This window comes from Macaca thibetana, chromosome 16 (genome assembly GCF_024542745.1).
Source record: "Macaca thibetana thibetana isolate TM-01 chromosome 16, ASM2454274v1, whole genome shotgun sequence".
NCBI classification, from domain to species: Eukaryota; Metazoa; Chordata; class Mammalia; order Primates; family Cercopithecidae; genus Macaca; species Macaca thibetana.
Genome location: NC_065593.1, coordinates 494,660 through 516,831, shown reverse-complemented (window position 1 = coordinate 516,831; position 22,172 = coordinate 494,660). Strand labels below are relative to the sequence as shown.

The following is a 22,172-nucleotide window of genomic DNA, read 5'->3' as shown; positions in this document are numbered from 1 at the left end:
AATACCTACCACACCTCCCACACTCATTACTTTCCCTTCTCCACTCTTGACAAGTGACCACTATCGAGAGTTTGGTCTGTATCCTTGCAATCCATTTCAAAAACATGTACATACATATATGCATCCATTACCAATAGATAGTACTGAGTTTTGTGAGGGAACTTTTAATTCAAATTTACAAAATGTCATTGTACTAGCTGCATGGCTCTGCAACTTGATCCCCCATCAACAACTTTGGGATCTTTCTGTTAATACAAGTGGATTTCATTTGTTGCATTTTACAGATACATAGCATTCCATAAGAATTTCCCATATTGTTCATGATGGGCTTTTTCAGTTGTGTCTAATTTTTGGCTACTACAAATCAAGCCACAGTAAACATCCTAGTACATATTTCCTGAGCATTCATACTCACAAGTGGAACTGCTAAGTATCTCTGAAGTTGTTACAAGGAATGTTTCCCTATTCCCAAGGTCATAAGTATTTTAGTACATAGCTTTTTCATATTTCTGTTTCTAACTTCTGGATTCACTTTTGTGTATAGTTTACGATGTATTTTTTCCCCTTGGAGAACAAGTTACCTCCACTTAAATTAATAGTTCCATTATTTCTTCACTTCCTGATGCTGTTTGTATCATATTCCAAATTCTAATAAGTGCATAAGTCTTTCTCTGAAATCTCTTCTGCTCTGTTGAATCAATACCACAGGAGTCTTAATATTAGTTGTAGATGACCATGTTATCTATTTTTGTCTGTTTCTTTCCATTATTTACACTCATTTTTCTTGTTATCAGTGAAGATCTCCAGATCTATGGTGTAGCAATAAAAAACAGGCATTCATTTTCTGTTGCCATTTTTAGTGAAAATGTGCCTAAATTTTTACCATTATCTCTGCTGCAGGTTTCTTTGTTGGACACAGGCTTTTGATCATACACATGTCTTTGTCTTCTGTACAAATTTTCTGGTGTCCCTTGAATTTTTAGTGTGTGTTAAAGTTAACCTCATTCGTGGTGCTTTGCTTCAGAAGGATTATTTCTGGTGCATGATGAGGTGCAAATTTCTGATGAACGCTTTTCCACTTTCAAGGCATTCATGGGGTTTTTAGTGAGTATGAATTTTCTAGTGTCTAATGTCATGTGACTTCTTGCTAAAAGCTTTCCCACAGTCGCTCCACTGATAAAGCTTCTTACCTGTGTGTATTCTCAAATGCACAGCAAGGGTTGAGAACTGAGAGAAAACTTTCCCACATTCATTACAACCATAGGGCTTCTCACCTGTATGGCTTCTCACATGCACCGTGAGAGATGCGCTCTGAGAGAAGCCTTTTCCACAAGCATTGCATTTGTGAGGTTTATCACCTGGATGAATTCTCACATGTAGAATAAGTGATGTTCGCTGAGAGAAGGCTTTTCCACATTCGTTACATTCATAGCGTTTCTCTCCACTGTGAATGTTCTGATGTTGTATGAGGTACTTCTTCTAAACAAAGGTTGTTCCACATTCACTATGTTTAAAAGGCTTCTCTCCAATTTGCATTTTGTCATGCTCAGTAAGGTTGGATTTGTCACTAAGGTTTTTCTACACTCCTTACATACATAGGGCTTCTCTCCTGTGTGAGTTCTCTGGTGTCTGATGAGGTTTGTCTTCTGAATGAAAGCTTTCCTGCAATCTTTACACTCAAAAGATTTTTCTCCAGTGTGAATTTTCTGGTGCATAAGGAGGTTTTCCTTCTGGCTAAAGGATTTTCCACATTCAATACATTCGAAAAGCTTCTCACCGGCATGGGTGTTCTGATGTTTACTGACATACTCCTTTTGGCTAAAGGCTTTTCCACACTTGTTACATTCAAAAGGTTTCTCTCTCGTGTGAAAATGCTCATGCTCAGTGAGGTTTGACTTGTGGCTGAAGACTTTCAAATAACATACCTTACAGACAAACGGGTTTTCCCCACTGTAAATTCTCTGCCCGCTGAGGTGTGACATCTGAATGGAAGCTTTCCCATATTCACAAGGTTTCTCTCCAGTACAAATTTCTTGATGAATGAGGATGTACTTTTGGCTTAAGATATTTCCACATCTCTTACATTTATAAGGCTTCTCTGTGTGTGACCTCCTAAATGCAGAGTAAGGGATACGGTTTGAGAGGAAATGTTATCACACTCAGTACATTCAATGCTTTCTCTCCAGAAAAATTTTCTCATATTCAGTAAAGTATTGCTACCTTCACTGGTTTCTCTCCAGCATGAATTTGCTGCTTCTCAGTGAGGTTTGTCCTCTAGCTAAGGGCTTGTCAATATTCCTTAGATGCACAGGGTTTCTCTTCAGCATGACTTCTATGTTCAATGCAATGTGACATCTGAGTAAAAGTTCCCCCACATTCAGTAAATTCATAGGGCTTCTCTCCAGTATGAACACTCTGGTATCAGATGAGGTACAAATGTTTAAACCAAAGGTATTTGCACTTAAAGGGGGTTAATACCATAAGGAGTAAGCTGTGGTAGAGAAGCTCCCAACTAACTCCCTTGATGATTCTTTCCTACACAAGCTCCCTCATGATTTCAGTCCAAGTTGTGATTCAAACTCAAAACTTCAAAAAGGTGTGGCCTTAAAAGAAATAAGGTCTGAGAATAGAGGAAGTATTTTTTCGTATATTCAAAGCTCTTTTCCTCAGTCTTTACTGGAAATGGATCAACATGCCCCCCAAGTCCTTGTGCCTGTCTATCTCTTCATCATCTTCTCGGGCTTCTTCTAAAATGGAATATAAAGAACCATAGCACAAAGGAGTTAATTCATAAACTGCCCAGAACCATGGCTGGCACATGGTAAGCCCTTCATCTTGCCTTTGTACTGCCATCACTTTTATTTGTGAAATTTCCCATTACAAGCAATAAAACATCAGACTGTGCTTTTTTGAGATTAACTCTGGTAGCCCATTTCCCAATATGAAAAGCATTTATATTATTAATGCTTCCAACTAAATCATGAGAAGGGAACCCTACTTCAGGTGATCTAGGTAGAAAAATAACATAAATGGGTCCACAAAGCTGAGAGTACTCTTGAAAAATAACCTTTCTATTTCAGAATTTAGCAAGTTGCATAACAAATAATGAAGAATTGTTAAATAGAAGAAAAAGATGACTACATAAATATTAGAAAGTCCACCTGGGATGCCAAAGAAGAAAAATACTGCTCATATTTCTATTTATTTATTTATTTACTTATTTATTTATGAGACAGAATTTCGCTCGTTACCCATGCTGAAGTACAGTGGTGCGATCTCGGCTCACTGCAACCTCCGCCTCCTGGGTTCAAGCCATTCTCCTGCCTCAGCCTCCCATGTAACTGGGATTGCAGGCATGCATCACCACACCTGGTTAAATAATGCTCATATTTAAAAGAAAGAGAATAGACCAACCAACAAGTGCTTCCTCCCAAAACCCCATGAAAATGATAAGAAAGGGGAAAGTGGTACAAACACACAAGAAAAAAAAATACAGAAGAGACACTGGTACACAACAACAGATATTAACAGATTTTTCAATAATGGAAAGGATATGGAAGATTTCAGTGCACAGCAGAGTTATCTGAGGAAACTCAAATAATGAAAATGTACTGCGGAAGAGAACGCCAGTGATTTGTACCACAAAATATCAGAAAGACTCAGAAAATGAAGGGAATTAGGTTTTTCAAAAGGAATAAAAGATGGTGGCTGAAAAAAAGTGTAAGGAGCAGTTGAATACGCAATGTCCTCTCATGAGAAAAAAGGACTGGTCACACCTTTATACGAAATGGAAGTTTATCCTTGCAGAAATTTAATCAGAGCTCAGGAGCATTCAGGAAATGAGATGACAGGAATGAGCTTCTATACGGAAATCAGAGATTAAACCTACATATATGGTAAGACCTGCAGCACCATTCTGCAGATGAAGACAAAAGATGCTGGCAATGAGGTGTATACACCTACGGGCAGGATATAAGAGGATCCTTCTCTGGAGAAACTGAAAAGCCCACAATGAACCTCATTAGCAGCCTGGCCAACATGGTGAAAACCCATCTCTACTAAAAATACAAAAAATTAGCCTGGGGTGGTGGTGTGCATGTGTAGTCCCAGCTGCTTGGGAGGCTGAGACATGAGAATTGCTTGAATCTGGGAGGCAGAGGTTGCAGTGAGCTGAGATCACACCATTGCACTCCAACTCCAGCCTGGGTGACACAGCAAGACTTACAAAAACAAAACAAAACAAACAAATAAAACCTCATTAATATGCCCCTCCAAGATGAAAAATGCCACTTTTATTCATATTTCATTGGCTAAAACAAAGGACTTGGCCATGGCTGAGTTCACTGGAGTCAGACAGTATAATCCTTCTGCAAGACGGAGACCAACTTTTTTTGTTGTTGTTCTTTGAATATTTCCTCCAATGAGTTTTCTTTTCTTTGTTTTATTTTTTGTTTTGTTTTTGGAACTTCTTTTACTCAGCTTTTTGTTTCCTTGGTGTATCCTCTGAATTTGTCATTGAAACTTCTACCATGAAATGACACTTTTCATTTGTGATCCTATTTTACTGGCCAAGCGAGCACCTAGCCATGACTGAGTTTGCTGGGGTGAGGCAGGCTATGCCTTCTGGAACAAGGTGCCTTCTTGTTCCAGAGACAAATGGTTCACTAAGCATTTCACTTTTTAGTCACTGAAGCCTACCAGATATGAGCACCCAGGTACAAAAGAGCTTATGATCACCTTTTAGTGAGCTGTTAACAAATATTCCACTAATTCCACTAACATGAAAGACATCAAAATCAAGAGAAGAAAACTATGAGGAAATAAAGGCAAGGCCCAGCAAACAACACTAAAACCAATCAGGAATAGGTAGAAGATATTTTGTCAGTTAAACAATAACAGGATTTTGTAAGCAAGAGATGGAAAGGAAAGTTCCCTTAGAAATTAAGACTGTGAGAGAGGGACAAAAAAAAAAAAAAAAAAAAAAAAAAAAAAAAAAAAAGATAAAGTGGAGCATATCCACATTCACCAATAAGAAGGCACCTTGTTCCAGAAGGCATAGCCTGCCTCACCCTAGCAAACTCAGTCATGGCTAGGTGCTCACTTGGCCAATAAAATAGGATCACAAATGATAAGTGTCATTTATGGTAGAAGTTTCAATGACAAATTCAGAGGATACACCAAGGAAACAAAAAGCTGAGTAAAAGAAGTTCCAAAAAACAAAACAAAACAAAAAAAACAAAGAAAAGAAAACTCATTGGAGGAAATATTCAAAGAACAAAAAAACTGCCTCTACTGTAAGTCAAAGGGCCCACTTGAGTGAGAATAAGACCCATACCTAGACACATTACCATACATTTCAAAACAGAAAATATGGAGGTTATAAATGTTCTCAGAAAGAAAGAACAAGGCTGGACATGGTGGCTCACACCTGCAATCCCAACACTTTTGGAGGCCAAGGTGGGAGAATCTCTTGAGCCCAGGAATTTAAGACCAGGCTTGACAACATAGTGAGACCCCATCTCTACAGAAAAAAAAAGTAGAGTTTCTGAGACCAAACAGTCTAAGAACAGCTGCTCAAAATATTCATTCAGCAAATACTCGTCTCCTTACCATGTGCATAGCACAGTTCTAGGCTCTAGGGATAAACAGTATTGAACAACATTGGTATCTTCTGCTCTCATCAAGTTTACATTCTAGTGGAAATAAGAATAGAGATGGTTTGTTAAAAAGCAATCCAGGTATAGTGGCTTCCGCATCTAATCCCAACACTGGGAAGATGAAGCAGACAGATCACTTGAGGTCAGGAGTTTGAGACCAGCCAGGCCAACGTAGTGAAACCCTGTCTCCACTAAAAATAAAAAATTAGCCATGGCAAGGTGCGGTGCTCGTGCCTGTAATCCCAATGCTTTGGGAGGCTGAGGTGGGCGGATCACCTGAGGTAAGGAGTTCAAGACCAGCCTGGCCAACATGGTGAACCCCATCTCTACTAAAAAAAAAAAAAAAAAAAAAAAAAAAATAGCTGGTCTTTGTGGCAGGTGCCTGTAATCCCAGCTACCTGGGAGGCTAAGGCAGGAGAATCACTTGAACCCTGGAGGGGGAGGTTGCAGTGAGCTGAGATCACACCAGTGCACTCCAGCCTGGGTGACAGAGTGAGACTCCATCTCAAATAAAAAAAAAAAAAGTTTTAAGTGCTATGGAAAAAAAATTAGGGAAGTGGTAAATAGTTTCAATTTCAGATAGGATGATCTCTGACAAGGCAAGAATCATGTCAAGACATTAAGATAATGAAATTAAGATAATGATCCTTACAGGTATATGGGGAGAGAACTTTCTTTTGTCTTCTTTCTTTCTTTCTTTCTTTCTTTCTTTCTTTCTTTCTTTCTTTCTTTCTTTCTTTCTTTCTTTCTTTCCTAGAACTTTCTTTTGTCTTCTTTCTTTCTTTCTTTCTTTCTTTCTTTCTTTCTTTCTTTCTTTCTTTCTTTCTTTCTTTCTTTCTTTCTTTCTTTCTTTCTTTCTTTCTTTCTTTCTTTCTTTCTTTCTTTCTTTCTTTCTCTCTCTCTCTCTCTCTCTCTCTCTCTCTCTTTCTTTCTTTTTTTTTTTTTTGACAGAATTTTGCTCTTGTTGCCCAGGCTGTAGTACAATAGCACCATCTTGGCTCATCGCAACCTCCACCTCCCGGGTTCAAGTGATTCTCCTGCCTCAGCTACTCTCTCAAGTAACTGGGATTACAGGCACACACCACCGGGTTCAAGCGATTCTCCTGTCTCAGCTACTCTCCCGAGTTGTTGGGATTACGGGCGTACGCCACCACGCCCAGGTACTTTTGTATTTTTAGTAGAGATGGGATTTCACCATGTTGGTCAGGCTGGTCTCGAGCTCCTGACCTCAGGTATCCACCCGCCTTGGCCTCCCAAAGTGCTGGGATTACAGGCGTGAGCCACCACACGTGGCCTGGAGGAAAAACTTTCTTTTTTTTTCTTTTTTTTTTTTTTTGAGGCGGAGTCTCGCTCTGTCGCCCAGGCTGGAGTGCAGTGGCGCGATCTCGGCTCACTGCAAGCTCCGCCTCCCGGGTTCCCGCCATTCTCCTGCCTCAGCCTCCCGAGTAGCTGGGACTACAGGCGCCGCCACCACGCCCGGCTAATTTTTTTTTTTGTATTTTTAGTGGAGACGGGGTTTCATTGTGTTAGCCAGGATGGTCTCGATCTCCTGACCTCGTGATCCGCCCGTCTCGGCCTCCCAAAGTGCTGGGATTACAGGCTTGAGCCACCGCGCCCGGCCGAGGAAAAACTTTCTAAGTAGAAATTAAACAAATTCACAGGCCCAGAAGAAGATCCTGCTGAGCTTCAGTGACACTGATACTTATCAAATACGATGTCCTTCATGTCCTTCTTTGGCTTAGCCTGACCCCCTCCTATGATTTTTTTAATTTACTTTTTAAGAGACAGGGTCTCACTGTTGCCCAGGTTGGAGCACAGTGGCACAGTCATAGCTCAGTATAGCATGGAATTCCTGGGCTCAAAGTGATACTTCTACCCCAGGTTCCTGAGTAGCTAGGAACATAGGCATAGGCCACCACACCCTACTATTTTTAAAAACTTTTCGTATAGATGGGGGTCTCATTATGTGACCCAGGCTAGTCTCCAACTCCCAACCTCAAATCAAGCAATCCTCCTACCTCCCCATCTACCTAAATGCTGGGATTTCAGGTGTGAGCTGATATACCTGGTGCTTATCTTTTAACATTTTTAGAATCTATACATCTTCCTGGAAGTGGCTCCCAGAACGTGCTCTCTTTATTTCAGAGATGGAGTCTTGCTCTGTCCCCCAGGCTGGAATGCAGTGGCACCATTTCAGCTCACTGCAACCTCCACCTCCCAGGATCAGGTGATTCTCCTGCCTCAGTCTCCCAAGTAGCTGGGATTACAGGTGCATGTCACCCCGGCCAGCCAACTTTTGTATTTTTAGTAGAGATGGGGTTTTGCCATGTTGGCCAGGGTGGTCTTGAACTCCTGACCTCTGATGATCTGCCCACCTTGACCTCTCAAAGTGCTGAGATTACAAGTGTGAGCCACCACACCTGACCAGAAAGAAAAGTTTAGATTTTTAAGATATAGCAACCAGATGCAAAGCTTGAAACTTGATTATATCCTGGAATTTTAAAAATGATGAAAGGCATTCTGGGGACAATTGGAAAAACGTGAACAAAGACTGGATCATCTATAATATTAGGACAATATGGTTAATCTTCTAAGGTGTGATAATGGCATTTCGTTATACGGGGAGCACCTTTTTTTTTTTTTTTTTCCTTTTTGAGACAGAGTCTCGCTCTGTTGCCCAAGCTGGAGTGCAGTGCTGCGATCTCAACTCACTGCAACCTTGACCCCTGGATTCAAGTGATTCTCCTGCCTCAGCCTCCCAAGTAGCTGGCATTACAGGCATGCGCCACCACACCTGACTAATGTTTGTATTTTTAGTAGAGACGGGGTTTCACTATGTTGGCCAGGCTTGTCTCCAACTCCTGACATCTGGTGATCTGCCCTCCTCCACCTCACAAGGTTCTGGGATTAGAGGCATGAGACATTACGCCTGACCGGGAGCTCCTTTTTTTGGTAGAAAATACATATTTAATTTCTTAGGAGTGAAACATCATGATGTCTCAGCACAAAAAATAAACGCATGGATACGGACATATAAAAGCATGGCAAAATATTAATTATTGTATCCACATGATGGGTACATAAGAGATTGTTTTACTGTTCTTTCAGCACTTGTTATGTTTAAAGATGTTCATATGAAATAATAATTGAATGGCTGGGCATGGTGGCTCACACCTGTAATCCCAGCACTTTGGGGCCAAGAGTTTGAGACCAGCCTGGCCAACATGGCGAAACCCCGTCTCAACTAAAAATACAAAAAATTAGCAGGTGTGGTGGCTCATGCCTGTAGTCCCAGCTACCTAAGAGGCTGCGGCAGGAGAATCACTTGAACCCAGGAGATGGAGGTTGTAGTGAGCCCAGATTGCACCACTGCACTCCAGCCTGGGTGACAGAACGAGACTATGTCTCAAAGAAAAAAATAAAAAGAAAGAAAAGAAAAGAAAAAAGAACTGGTCAATATTTCCACACAAAAAATTCATAGATTTAACAGCATCTCATGAGTTCTCAAACTACTGATCAGAAAAACAAAACATGGATCTTACTTTCAACAGGATTATAATGCAGACGATAGACAGAAAAATCTAAAAACATGTTTAAGATGTCATTTACTGAGGACTCGTAAGTTCCTCTGGAAAACATGAAGTCATGGACAAGCAGAAGGAAGATGAAAAAAAGGCAGAAGTAACGGAAACATTTTGATGAAAATTGTATTCAAGTTTGTATAAGAAGTACGTACATAAATAGAATATTTCATAATCAAACACCAAGATTCAAAACATTTTATAAAAAGAAAGAAATATGTTCATATTCATTAGTCACACAATTTGTATGTTGTTTTTCCTTTTTCTTTTTTTTGAGATGGAGTCTCACTCTGTGGCACTGGCTGGAGTGCAGTGACACAGTCTTGGCACAGTGCAACCTCCGCCCCCCAGGTTCAAGCGATTCTCTTGCCTCAGCCTCCCAAGTAGCTGGGTTGATAGGTGTGTGCCACCATGCCCAGTTAATTTTTGTATTTTTAGTAGAGACAGGGTTTTACCATGTTGGCCAGGATGGTCTCCATCTCTTGACCTTGTGATCTGCCCACTTTGGCCTCCTAAAGTGCTGGGATTACAGGCATGAGCCAACACACCTGGCCTTTAAATATTATTTATACAATGATCATATTTACAATATTATAGTTTATTATTGTTGTCACTTAATTGATGAGTTTATTATTATATTTATAATATGGGTTTATAATATGACTGGTTTTCATTCATTTACTCATTCAAATATGCTTTGAAAACAATGTGCAAATTCTTTTTTTTAAAAAAAATTATATGTCACAGGATGGTGTTGCATGTCATGTACATAAATTGGTAACCAAAGCCTGCAGCTAAGAAAGGGATCAAGGACCCTTCCTTTTCCTTTTCTTTTCTCTTTTCTTTTCTTTTCTTTTCTTTTCTTCTCTTCTCTTCTCTTCTCTTCTCTTCTCTTCTCTTCTCCTCTTTCTTTCTTTCTTTCTTTCTTTCTTTCTTTCTTTCTTTCTTTCTTTCTTTCTTTCTTTCTTCCTTTCTTTCTTTCTTCTTTCTTTCTTTCTCTCATTCCTTTTGAGATGGAATTTCACTCTTGTCGTGCAGGCTGGGGTGCAATGGCACAATCTTGGCTCACTGCAACCTCTGCCTTCCTGGTTCAAGTGATTCTCTTGCCTCAGCCTCCCAAGTAGCTGGGATTACAGGCATGTGTCACCACCATGCCCAGCTACTTTTTATATTATTAGTAGAGATGGGGTTTACCATGTTGGCCAGGCTGGTCTGGAACTTCTGACCTCAGGTGATCCCCCCGCCTCAGCCTCCCAAAGTCCCGGGATTACAGGCATGAGCAACCACACCTGGTCAAGAACCCTACTTTCTAGCGTCAGGGAACTGTGGCATGGGGCTACTGGGGGAACCACTTTTTCAGAATGTGTGGGCATCACTCCACCAGCCCCAACCCCACAATGCTGGCTATAAGGAAAGGCCTAGAGGAAGACCAATCTGGCCTGTTGTGGGAGCCGAGGGAGCTGCTTCCCTTTTTCAAGCCAAGGGAGGCAGGCCTCTGGGAAACCCTTGCCGAGGTGGCAGGATGTGGGCTCTATAAGCTCCTGGCTTGTTTAAGAACCAGTGAGCCCTCTAATTCAGTTGGATGCCGCAGTGTCCAGGGTGTGGGTGAACAGCCCTGGGGTGAGCTACTTGGTGAGGGCTGTGGGTAGAGAGAGGGCAAGACCCATCTTCGTGTCCCTTGGCCTGGAGTTTCAGTCCCAGCTGGGACATAAAATTGATTCTGCATATGCCGATGGTCCTAATAGTTTGCTACCAAGAATAGGTGAGTTTGGGAGCCTGTGACCATCGCTGAGTGGAACATCTGAGGCATGTAGCAGGATGCTGTGAGCTGGGGCAGGAAGATACAAGCCAAGAGTCTAAAAGGACCATCAATGGCTATGGGAGGTACACAGGAGGGGGCTCTCCTTAGAGGGCCTATTGGAAGCACCACTGGTCAGCACCAAGCCCATGCATAGTGCATTGCTGCAGGATAGGAGAGAATGTCTCCTTGCTGGGTCAAATGGGACAACAACTGTCTTTTGCTTCTTCCTCAGGCCCCAATACTGGTCTCATTCTGGTAATATTGAGGGAGAAGAAAGGATGATGGAAGTGAACACCAGAACTGTAAGGAGACAAAGCTCAGGTCTAATCTTGCCTGGTGAAGAGGACGAGGACTTCGAGTTTGGTATACTAATAGCAAAACTTTCATAGCACTTACTTCCTGTGCCTGGCCCTCTTCTAAGCACCTTAATCATATTGACTCATTTAACCCTGGCAATGTTCCTATGAGGTAGCTACTATCATTATCCCCATTTTACAGATGGTGACACTGGGGCACAGAGGTTGAGTAACATGCCCAAAGCTCTCAGTTAGTAAGTGGCAGAGCTGGGATTCCAATCCAGGCAGCCAGCTTTCAGAATCTGTAGGTTTTCACTGAATAAGAATTAATCCAAAGGATTGAAATAAGGCTACTTAAAACAACAACAAAAACAACAATAAAAATGAGAAAACAAAAAATGACCAAGAAGTTATAGAACCAGAATGAAATATCATTAAGGGTGCTACTATCTAACAGGAAAGGGGGTTTGATGGAACATAATTAGTGGCAGGTTTTAGATACTGATATGTGCTTTGGTGGTGTCCCCACCTAAATATCGAACTGTAGCTCCCATAATTCCCACGTGTCATGGGAGGGACTCGGTGGGAGGTAATTGGATCATGAGGGCGGGTCTTTTCCTGCTGTTCCTGTTATAGTGAATAAGTTTCACATGATCTGATGGTTTTATAAAGGGAAGTTCCCCTGCACATACTCTCTCTTGCTTGCCTGCTGCCATTCAAGATGTGACTTTGCTCCTCTGCCTTCCACTATGATTGTGAGGCCTCCTCAGCCATGTGGAACTGTGAGTCAATTAAACCTCTTTCCTTTATAAATTACCTAGTCTCAGGTATGTCTTTATTAGCAGTATGAGACCAGGCTAATACAGATAAAACAATATTCGCCCTCAGTGAGTTGAGACTCCTTGGTGAGCCACTTTCTCACAGCCTTCTCTGTTTCTTCCTATGAGCTGTGAGGTAAGCACTGTTATTATTTTCATTTTACAGACAAGGAAACCGAGTTTTAGAGAGTTTAAATGATGTGCCCAAGGTCACCCACCTACAAGTGGTGAAGTTAGGTGTTTGAAGCAAGTTCTTTTGACTTTAGAACTTTAGTTTTGAATCTCTTCCTCCTGGAGGATGTCAATATGAAGCTCACATACATGTTGCCATTTTTGGTCTAGTTGGCCTATGGAAGAAGGCACAGTGTAGAGCTACAATGTGATGGAGAAAGGTAAGAAGATTCATGAAACAGGTGTGACATTTTGAGTGGGTGGAGGGTAGATAGACCCAAAGTTACAACTCCTCAAAATAATTAAAAAGGACAGGACTAAGGACATTACTACACATTGCCAAACAATAATGGTGATGACACCATTTTGAGGCTTTATATAGCACCAGATTTGAAGGAAGCTTAGTTAACCTAAGCTTCATGGTAACCTTAGGAGAGTGGTGATATCTACTCCATTTTGTGGATGAAAACCCAAGGCTCAGAGACGTTAATTGACTTACCCAAGAATGCACAGCTCATAAAGAGGTAAGTACAGATTAAAATCAGGTTTGGCTGGTTCGAAACCTAATCCCTTTCCTCCAACATATGACTATTTTCAGAGCACCACTGTTGTCTTCCCTCATTTGATTCTCATGGTGATCTGAAGCAGAGAAGGGACTGTTATTCCCACTCTACACAGGGCATAGCACTGCAAAGGCTGTGCCCAAAACTTCTCTCTGGAGCTCAGACCTGCAGATACAACGGTGTCATGGACATTTCTCCACTGAGATATCCCACAGATTCCTTAAGCCCACCACATCCAAAATGGAACGTATCATTTCATCTCATTTTAAAATGATTGTCTGTATTCTTCCATTCATTCATTGATTCATTTAATAGATAGTTCCCATTCTCTGGGAATAAACAGTGAACGCCTCAGTAGCAAGAGACTCACTCTTCAGCCAGTTGCCTAAACCAGAAACCTAGAAATGTTCTTGGCTGACCCAACCCTCCACATCTAATCATTCATTGAGTTTCTGTATGTCTCCTACTAAATAGCTCTAAAATTTATCCATATCTCCCAGGGTTCTATTATCCCTTGGCTAGAATTTTTTTTTTTTTTTTTTTAGACAGAGTCTCGCTTTGTCACCTAGGCTGGAGTGCAATGGCGCAGTCTTGGCTCACTGCAACCTCCGCCTCCCGGGTTCAAGCGATTCTCCTGCCTCAGCCTCCTGAGTGCTGGGACTACAGGCGTGTGCCATTGCACCCGGCTAATTTTTGTACTTTTGGTAGAGACGGGGTTTGGTCATGTTGGCCAGACTACTCTCGAACTCCTGACCTCGTGATCCGTCCACCTAGGCCTCCCAAAGTGCTGTGATTACAGGCATGAGCCACCGCACCTGGCTTGGCTAGAATATTGTATCAGCTTCCAGATGTCTCATGTCTCCCTATTCCATTGTTTGTCCTCCTCTTCCTTCTCCTCTTCCAATGCACATTCCCTACTACAAGTCTGAATGATCTTTCTAAAATGCAAATCTATGTCAATCCCCTGCACTGAATGTTCTTCAATAGCTTCTGAAACTGCTCAGGATGGCTTACAAGGCTCTAGGGCCTAGCCCCACCCACCTCTGAAGCCTCAGTTGTTACTGTTCTTCCTTGGCATTTTCTATTCAAGTTTTGCTGCACTCATTTTGATTTTTCAAGCTTCATCACAGCGGCTTTCACGCCCAGGATTTCATACATCCTGCTTCTTCTGGCAAAACATCCTTCTGATTCTTTTCACCTGGCTGATGCCTATACATTCTTCAGATCTCAGTTTAAATGGCTCCTCTTCAGGGAGGTCTTTTTTGACCCCATGGATTAGGTATTTGTTCCCTTGTCCCAGCACAGTCCCTATTTCACCGGCCACTGTTTGTTGATGTACTGACTTTTTTTTTCTGTGAAAACCAAATAGTCCTGCCCACCAATGACACATACTAACTGAACATATGAGCAAATGAATCAATGAATAAATGAACAGATGAAGGCCTAGAGTTACTAAAGAACATGGCAAAGTCTGGAAAGAGGAAGTGTCTCTGGAGACTCCAGCAGAGAATTTCAGGGGCCAATGATAACAGGTGATGTCAGACTCTTTTCTCAGCTGTAGGGTCTGCAAGGCAGCAGCTAGGTTGGTTTTGGCCCTTACTCTATACTCAGAGGGTGGCCTAACACCAAATAAGTACTTGTTGAATAAACCAATGAATGAAGGTATGAATGAGTGCTCGTAACTTTCCTGGGTTAAGAGGGATGAAAGGGTGTGTTTCATCATACACGATTTTTGTCTGTGATGATTCTTCCTTCTAAAGTGTTTTCTGTAATAAAAGGTTGATATTTTTGTCAACTGATTCTGATCCTAGTTTCTTCAGAGTAGGGGGAAGAGGGGGAGACCAGTGGAGGAAGGAAGAGGGGATTTGGTACTACCTAGAAACTGGTTCTGTGCATTGATCTTTCTTTGGATGCAGGAGTAGGCTGCTTAGAGGAAGAAATGAAAGCTGTGTTGATTCTGCTTCTGGAAGGGAATTTAACAGCTGCTGCCAGGAGTCCTGAGGCAGTGGATTCTAGTTGATGGTTCAAGCTCTGATTTGGGGTAAAAAAGCATGAATATATCTACCTTGCTTAGAATGTTCCAGTTTTACCATTATCTGGAGACTGGAGAACTACAGGGGAGTGGAATATGAAGAAAAAAAAGTCTCTTTTTTGTTTTAAATTCTTGTTAGATTCATCTTCAACAAAAGGGGCACAGTTAAGTCAATGATGCCTCATCCATTGGGGGAATATTATATATCCATTAAAATAATTTATATTAATATAAAACAAGATTATGCTACGGTATTTAGTGCAGAATCTAAAATGAAATAAAACCAGAAAGACTCAGGACCCAAAGTTGTTGCTACAGAATAGTAATAACTGGGTTGATGAGCTCCCTGCCTGGGGCCTGGCTTACCTCTGCAGCACCATCTCTTATCTCTCCTCCTCCTGGAGGCCTCAGCCCTCTGCCCTCCAGTCACCCCAGTGCCATGTTTCACTCACAACTTCCCCCCATTGCCACCCTTCCCATCTCCTGGACCACTTCCCTTGATTCGTTAGGTCTCAACTTAAATATCTCTCCCTCTGGAAACCCTTCCCTAAACCCAGAGTCCATGCAAGTGCCCCGAGGTCTCAACTTAAATGCCTCTCCCTCTGGAAACCCTTTCCTAAACCCAGAGTCCATGGAAGTGCCCTGAGGTCAAGCCCCTCCTACTTTCTTTTTGTACTTCCAGGTCATCACACTTAACACAAGGTCTCTAAGCCGTGAGCTCTGAGGGGAGGATGCAGTCATTGATTATAGTGTCACTAGCACAGTGCCTGGCAAAGTGTTGGTAAGTAAGAATATAGACCTGAAGGAAATAGGCCAGAGTGTTGCCAGTAGTTGCCTCTAAGTGGAGCAACTCATGCAGATTTTTATTCCTTTTTTCCAAGTTTTCTGTATTTTCTAAGATTTCCATAATAATCATGTATTACATCGATTGTTAGGATAGAAAATAACCCTTTAATTATCAAATATGTGGAGAAGGCATAAATATAGGCAACATCAAACATGTTTTCTATTTTAACAGAACAGTGGGATTTCACTTGCACTTTTTAGGTCTTTATCTGGGGCAAAACATACAAATGCATCTGAATTACAAACCCATGAGAGAGTGTGGTGAGACCTGCGGGCCATGCAGGGCTGTGTCATGACATTATGCCAGTGAGCTACATATACCAGGGAACTTCACCCTGTTAGGGATCAGGCTTTTCATCTCTCTGTTTTCAGCAACTCTCCCAGGGCTGGAGCAGAGAAGGTGCCTACTTACTAAATGTTTGCTAAAAATTCCTTGATAGCAGTTTCAGAGAAGAAGCTAACTTAAATTGATGCACAGAAAAGTGGAATGTATTTTGTGCCATTGTTCTGGAAATTTAGAGATGCACAGTAGGAAAAATTTCCCTCTGCCTCGAAATAGCACAATTAGAAGGTAGTTATACTCCATTTATCTAGAGATAAGGTTTAAAGTGCCCTCAATTTTCCAGACTATGACTGAAAGCAGAAACAAGCCAAATAAATAAATAGGAATAAGAGAGAAATAAAACAAAAAGACCCCTGTGAGCATCCTGACAAGTTCACAAAGGCTGTCAAGTTCATGACCTGAAACCTCCAAGAGTTTCACATAGCCTCCCTCAGAACATGTTCACAGGTACCTTGGACACAATTCTAACAAGCACAGCCTTGATCCTGACAAGGGTCCCAAGTCCTCACATACTACGGGCGTTTTCCAAAGGGGCGTGCTACCGTCCATGGTGTAAAGGCACTGGGACTTTTCTAATGGCACAACGTAAGCAACGAACATCAAAACTAGAACAGGCCTTTAAAGAACTTCTAGTGAGGTCCATCCCCTCCTTTTACAGATGAAGAAGCACAACTAGTGAGGTTAATGGGCCCAAATCACACAGCAATAAGGATGAAACTGTGACATATAATAAACACACAAGTAAACAAAAACCTCCCAGGCCCCTGACTCCCTGTATTAAAGCAACTGTAGTCAAGGGTCATCATGACCAAACGAAAGGAAGGCAAAGGAGTAAGTGCTATATTTTAGAATGATTCCCAGCAAACATTCTTTTACAATTTTTTAATTGGTTCTTAAGAATGATTATCTTCAGTTACCTGAACTACTGACTTCTGGCAAAGTTCCACTGCCCGATATTGCTGGACAGAAAAAGAACTCCTTTATATATATTTCCGCCTATTGTTGCAAAATGGACTCCGTACTCTAGCTGGGTACCAGCTACACACGTGCACACACACACACACACACACACACACACTTTTTGTATCATCCCATTGAGCAGATAGCGTGCTATGTGAAGGCAGGCAGACTTGTTCATTTCTGTACAGTGCCTGGGGCGGTCGTTTTTCTGGATGAATGAATAAATGAACAAATGAATGAACCTGAAGTCAAGTTGTCCTATTTTTCAACACAGCACGCCCATATCTTGAGGCCAATTCTTAAAATCCATATGGTAGATGCATTTGGTATGACAGGAAGTAATTAAAACAAACCGTAAGCATTGCGGGAACGGTGGTCAACGCTTATTTTGATAACCCAACAAACAATGTGGAAACTGCATTTTACCCTGTAAATAGGAGCATGCTGAACGGTGGAAATATAAAAAAAAAAAAAAAAAAAAAGAAAAGGAAAAACTTCAACACACTATGTAAATCCTAGGAGGAAAGAAAGAAATCACACGAAGCATTGATCTTTTACTTTTTTTGATGCAAGATTTACACACATGTAGTTTTGTGTTTCCTTTGCTAACTTACCTTTTCCCCCACAGATAACTGTTAAAATCATTCTCCCACTTAGTTTTCTTATTTAGTACCTCCTTAAAATTCAAGCTATTATTTCTTTTAAGGAGCAAAATTTGTGGATATTATCCTACTCATCTGCATCTTCTCCGAGACTACAAATTATCAGGATCCACCTCGTGTCTAGTCACCCGCAGGTGTCATTTGAATCCCTGATTTAAGCTGTTTACACCCCACGTTGTTTTATTTATCCTTCTACATCAGGTCTCTATTTAATTAAAATTTACTTTGGTCCTCCCGGCGCTCGCTCGCACTATCCCCATAGCAGCACAGAAGTGGTTTTGCTTTCATTAATTCCACTCTTGCCTCTGTCTGCTCTAACCCAAGAACGTTCTGCCCGCCCAGATCCCCAGCTTGAGTGTTGGAGTAAAAAACCTACAGGCGAGGGCCAAGGATGCCTCCCGTTTACAAGATGTTCTGCAGGTTAAAGCTGATCTTCCCCAGACGCTAAACCATAGTCTTCGTGGTTTTCGTATTTCACATTCTAGCCACAATTTCAACATCCCATCGCCGTGACATTAGGGAATGATAAATCAGCAGGTGGGACAACTCCCCTGTACAGACTAGTAAGGGCGGCCCGGGCTCTGCCAAAGCCCTCGCTCCCGCCAGATGTCTGCGCCCGTGGGGTTAACGCTTTCCAGCAGCGCTGCCTTCCCCTGCGTCCGGCCGCTTCCCCAGGCAGCTGTTTTAAAAATGTCCGCCTCCCAGATTCAAGAGCGAAACTCCGTCTCAAAAACAAACAAACAAACAAAAAAAGTCCGATAGCTTTTATTTCTTTTCAAATTTTCCTCCTTTTCCCCCCTCTCCCTCCTTTCCTTGCCTTGCCAGACCTCAGAATACTCGAAAGCAAATAAAAGTGGTAACGAACCACCACCGGCAATGGGAATATATACTTTTCTTAAATAAGTGAGTCTGCGTTAAAACCATTTTGCTCCTTCCTCTTCACCGGATATTACTGGAAAAGGATGAGGGTGAAAGAGCTTATTTTAAGGTGGAGAAATATTTAGTGCTAATTTTTTGGTTATTTGCTATTTTTAAGTAGCTTTATTGAGGTATAATTTACATATCAATGAATGCATCTGTTTTACCAGTACAATTGGATAGTTTCTGAATATATTTATATAATTGTGCCACAATAGGAATAATCTAATTTTAGAACATTTCTATCCCCTCCCCCCACCAAAACCCGGCAGTGTCCATTTGCAGTTATTTCTCTCTCCCACCCCAGGTAACCGCTAATTTACCTTCTGTCTCTATAGATATGCCTTTTCTGGGCATTTTATACAAATGGAATCATACAATAGTCTTTTGTGTCTGGCTTCTTTCACTTCGCCTAATGTCTTTGAAGTTCAGTGCTAATGGTTTTTATTGTATGGCAAAGCCCCTTGGAATGGCCAAACTGTCCCAGAAGACTACATAATCTAACTGCACTAAGTGCGCTCTCATAGTACACACTGCATAAACATGTGCCCTAAAATAGGGTGAGAACTTCGATTAGGGTCAAATTCTGAGGAGTGTGTCTGGGGATGAGGGGTTGGGGGGTCTGTCAAGGGCCATATGCAAATACAAAGCATCTCAACTAGTAGTTGCATTGGTTTTGTTTTAGAGACAGAAATCCAAAACATTCAATTTACCTGTTATTAAAATGGCACATCAAAGCCATGTAGCTTTCAGAATACAAGGGCTTTTAAGCTATCTCCTGTTCATATTATCTAATAAGATTCCATATGTTAAAACTAAATACAGTTGACCCTTGAACAACATGTGGGTTAGGGACACCTACTCCCATGCAGTTGAAAATTCAGGTTTAATCTTTGACTCTCCCAAAACTTAACTACTGTTGACCTGAAGCCTGAAACCAGAAACAGTTGATGAACACATATGATGTATGTTATATGTATTATACACCATATTATTACAATAAAGTAAGCTAGAGAAAATGAAATGTTATTAAGAAAATCATAAGGAAGAGAAAAGATATTTACTGTTCATCAAGTGTAAGTGGATCATCATAACGGCAGGCCTGCATCGTCATCTTCACCTTGAGTAGGCTGAGGAGGAGGAGGAAGAGGAGGGGTTGGCCTTGCTGTCTCGGGGTGGCAGAGGCAGAAGAAAATCTGCCTAGAAGTGGACATGTTGTTCAAGGGTCGTCTATATACATTTCAGTGTTTTACATACTAAAATGATAGGCTCCTGTGGGAAGTGTTTTATATTAACTACTATATAATTAATATATAGTTATATAATTAGCTACATAGTTATATAATTATAACCAATGTTTAAATTAACTAATATTATATATCATTAAGGGAGAGCGAAAGAGAAACTAAAAGAATGGGAGGTCAAAGGCAAGCAAAAGGAAGAGAGATTTGTGAGGCGAGAGGGGAGAAGCATGAAAGAGAGTAATCTGCCTGCACCTGCTCCAGTTCTGTTCTCAGCAGGTGGTTATGGCTTTGCAGCTTTTGGCTGCTCTTTCAAACTTCCACGACAGAATGTTCAAAACAGTGCCCTGATGGGGAACTCTTCTCCTAACTGAGGGTGATACCCATAGCGGTGGTTCTCAGCCCTGGTTGCACATTACAATCACCTGGGGAGCTCTGAAACTAAACCCACGCCCTGGCTCATTCCTAAATCAAGTGCATTACAGTGGGACCTGGGCACAAGTACTTTTGAAAAGCCTCTCCAGGGGATTCTAATGTGCAGGCCTGGGCTGGGAACCAGTGGGCTAGATAGAGCAGTGCTTATCAAACTTTTACACACATAAGGATCATCTGGAGATCTTGTTAAACTGTAGATTCTGGGCCGGGTGCGATGGCTCATGCCTGTAATCCCAGCACTTTGGGAGGCCAAGGCAGGTGGATCACGAGGTCAGGAGATCGACACCATCCTGGCTAACATGGTGAAAACCCATCTCTACTAAATATAAAAAATTTAGTCAGGTGTGGTGGCGGACACCTGTAGTCCCAGCTACTAGAGAGGCTGAGGCGGGAGACTCTCTTGAACCTGGGAGGCGGAGGTTGCAGTGAGGCAAAATCACCCATACTGGCAGCCAACATCCCCCCTCAGACCCCTTCAGGGTCAAGGAGCAGACTAGGAAACTCCAGCAGGTACAGTAAGGTGCCAGGAATAAAGACACCACCTGATACATTCTCCATGTTCCCTACACCCACCCCTCTCCCTACCACACTTCATCCGGCTCCAACTCTGCCCTCTCCCCAAGAGCCTCAGATTGAAATGTTGCAAGGAAGACACCAATTCTCAAAGTCACAGGCTTAGGAATCTGAGCTACAAAGAAAAATGAGCCCCTGCTCCCCCAACTCACCCATACTCCCCTTGGCACTGCTGCCCTGCACCTGCCCTCTCCTCCATAATTTGAACTGTCCTCACAGAAGCTGGAGAGACAGCCCGCCTGTCAGGAAAGAGAGGACAGTGTCCGGAGCTGCGCGCCCCGGCCATAGCAAATAATAATTAATGATTAAACGCCCGAGCTCTATTCCTTTCCACCTTCTACCTCCTCCCTAGATTTGTTGTTTCTCTTTTGTATCAATACCTCATAATAGATGGCGCTCTTCCTGCTTCTTCTTCACTTGTTTTTCCCCCGCGGCCGCGAAAATTGTTACTTTGTAGCACAGGCACCATCCCGTGCCCGGGAAAATTACCAACTGACAGCGCAGGTGCAACATGACGTTCGACCAGAGAAACCAATACCTACTTGGTCACGCCCTCTGCGATGAGATCATCTCTGCCTCTGGCCCAACCCCTTCCCCTCCAAGTGTATATAAGGCACTGCATTACCGGCATTAAACGAGCCTTGATCAGAGCACTGTCTTGTCTCCATTTCTCGTGTCTCTTGTCCCCCAAATTCCCACTCCCTCCTCCAGGGCCTGCTTCCACGATCCCGCGGGCCGGGATAGGACAGCATGTGGCAAATGCCTGGGCACATAGGAGCAGATGGCGAGATTAGCGCAGGGATGTAAGAAACAAGTGGCTCTCAGACCAAAGAAGACTCTGCGGGAGATGGCACACTAAGCCTTCATAGGAGTGTGCACTGCACAGGAGCTCCCCAGTTACCAAAAGAATTGGCTGAGAAAGGCTCTGATCTGACCCAAAAGGCCCTTGGTTCCCATGGCAACGCCTCAGCAGCTGGCAGTAACAGGCTTCTGTACCCGAACTCTCTGGGTCTGCAGGTCCCGTCTCTGCCAGCCTCTCACAGCCCAGAGGCATCTCCCATTGGCACCTGATGGGTTAGGGAGGCTTTTCTTCCAGCTGTGACAGATCCAGCCTGAGGAGCGCTCCTGGGACTTTCTTAGTTGTTTCTTCCCACCCAAAGCCCCAACCCACTTGCACGCCACTGTGGGGACACCTTAAAGTGACCCTCTAGATGTGAACTGCGCTGAGGGAATGGTCAGCTTCGCTCCCATTAGACAGCTTGGCCCAAAGGACCT

General features: G+C 42.4%; 1 pseudogene; it reads right to left on the bottom strand.

Moving 5' to 3' along the window:
- Positions 1–1,101: 1,101 nt before the first annotated feature.
- On the bottom strand, positions 1,102–21,528 carry LOC126939481 (zinc finger protein OZF-like; annotated as a pseudogene).
- Positions 21,529–22,172: the final 644 nt, after the last annotated feature.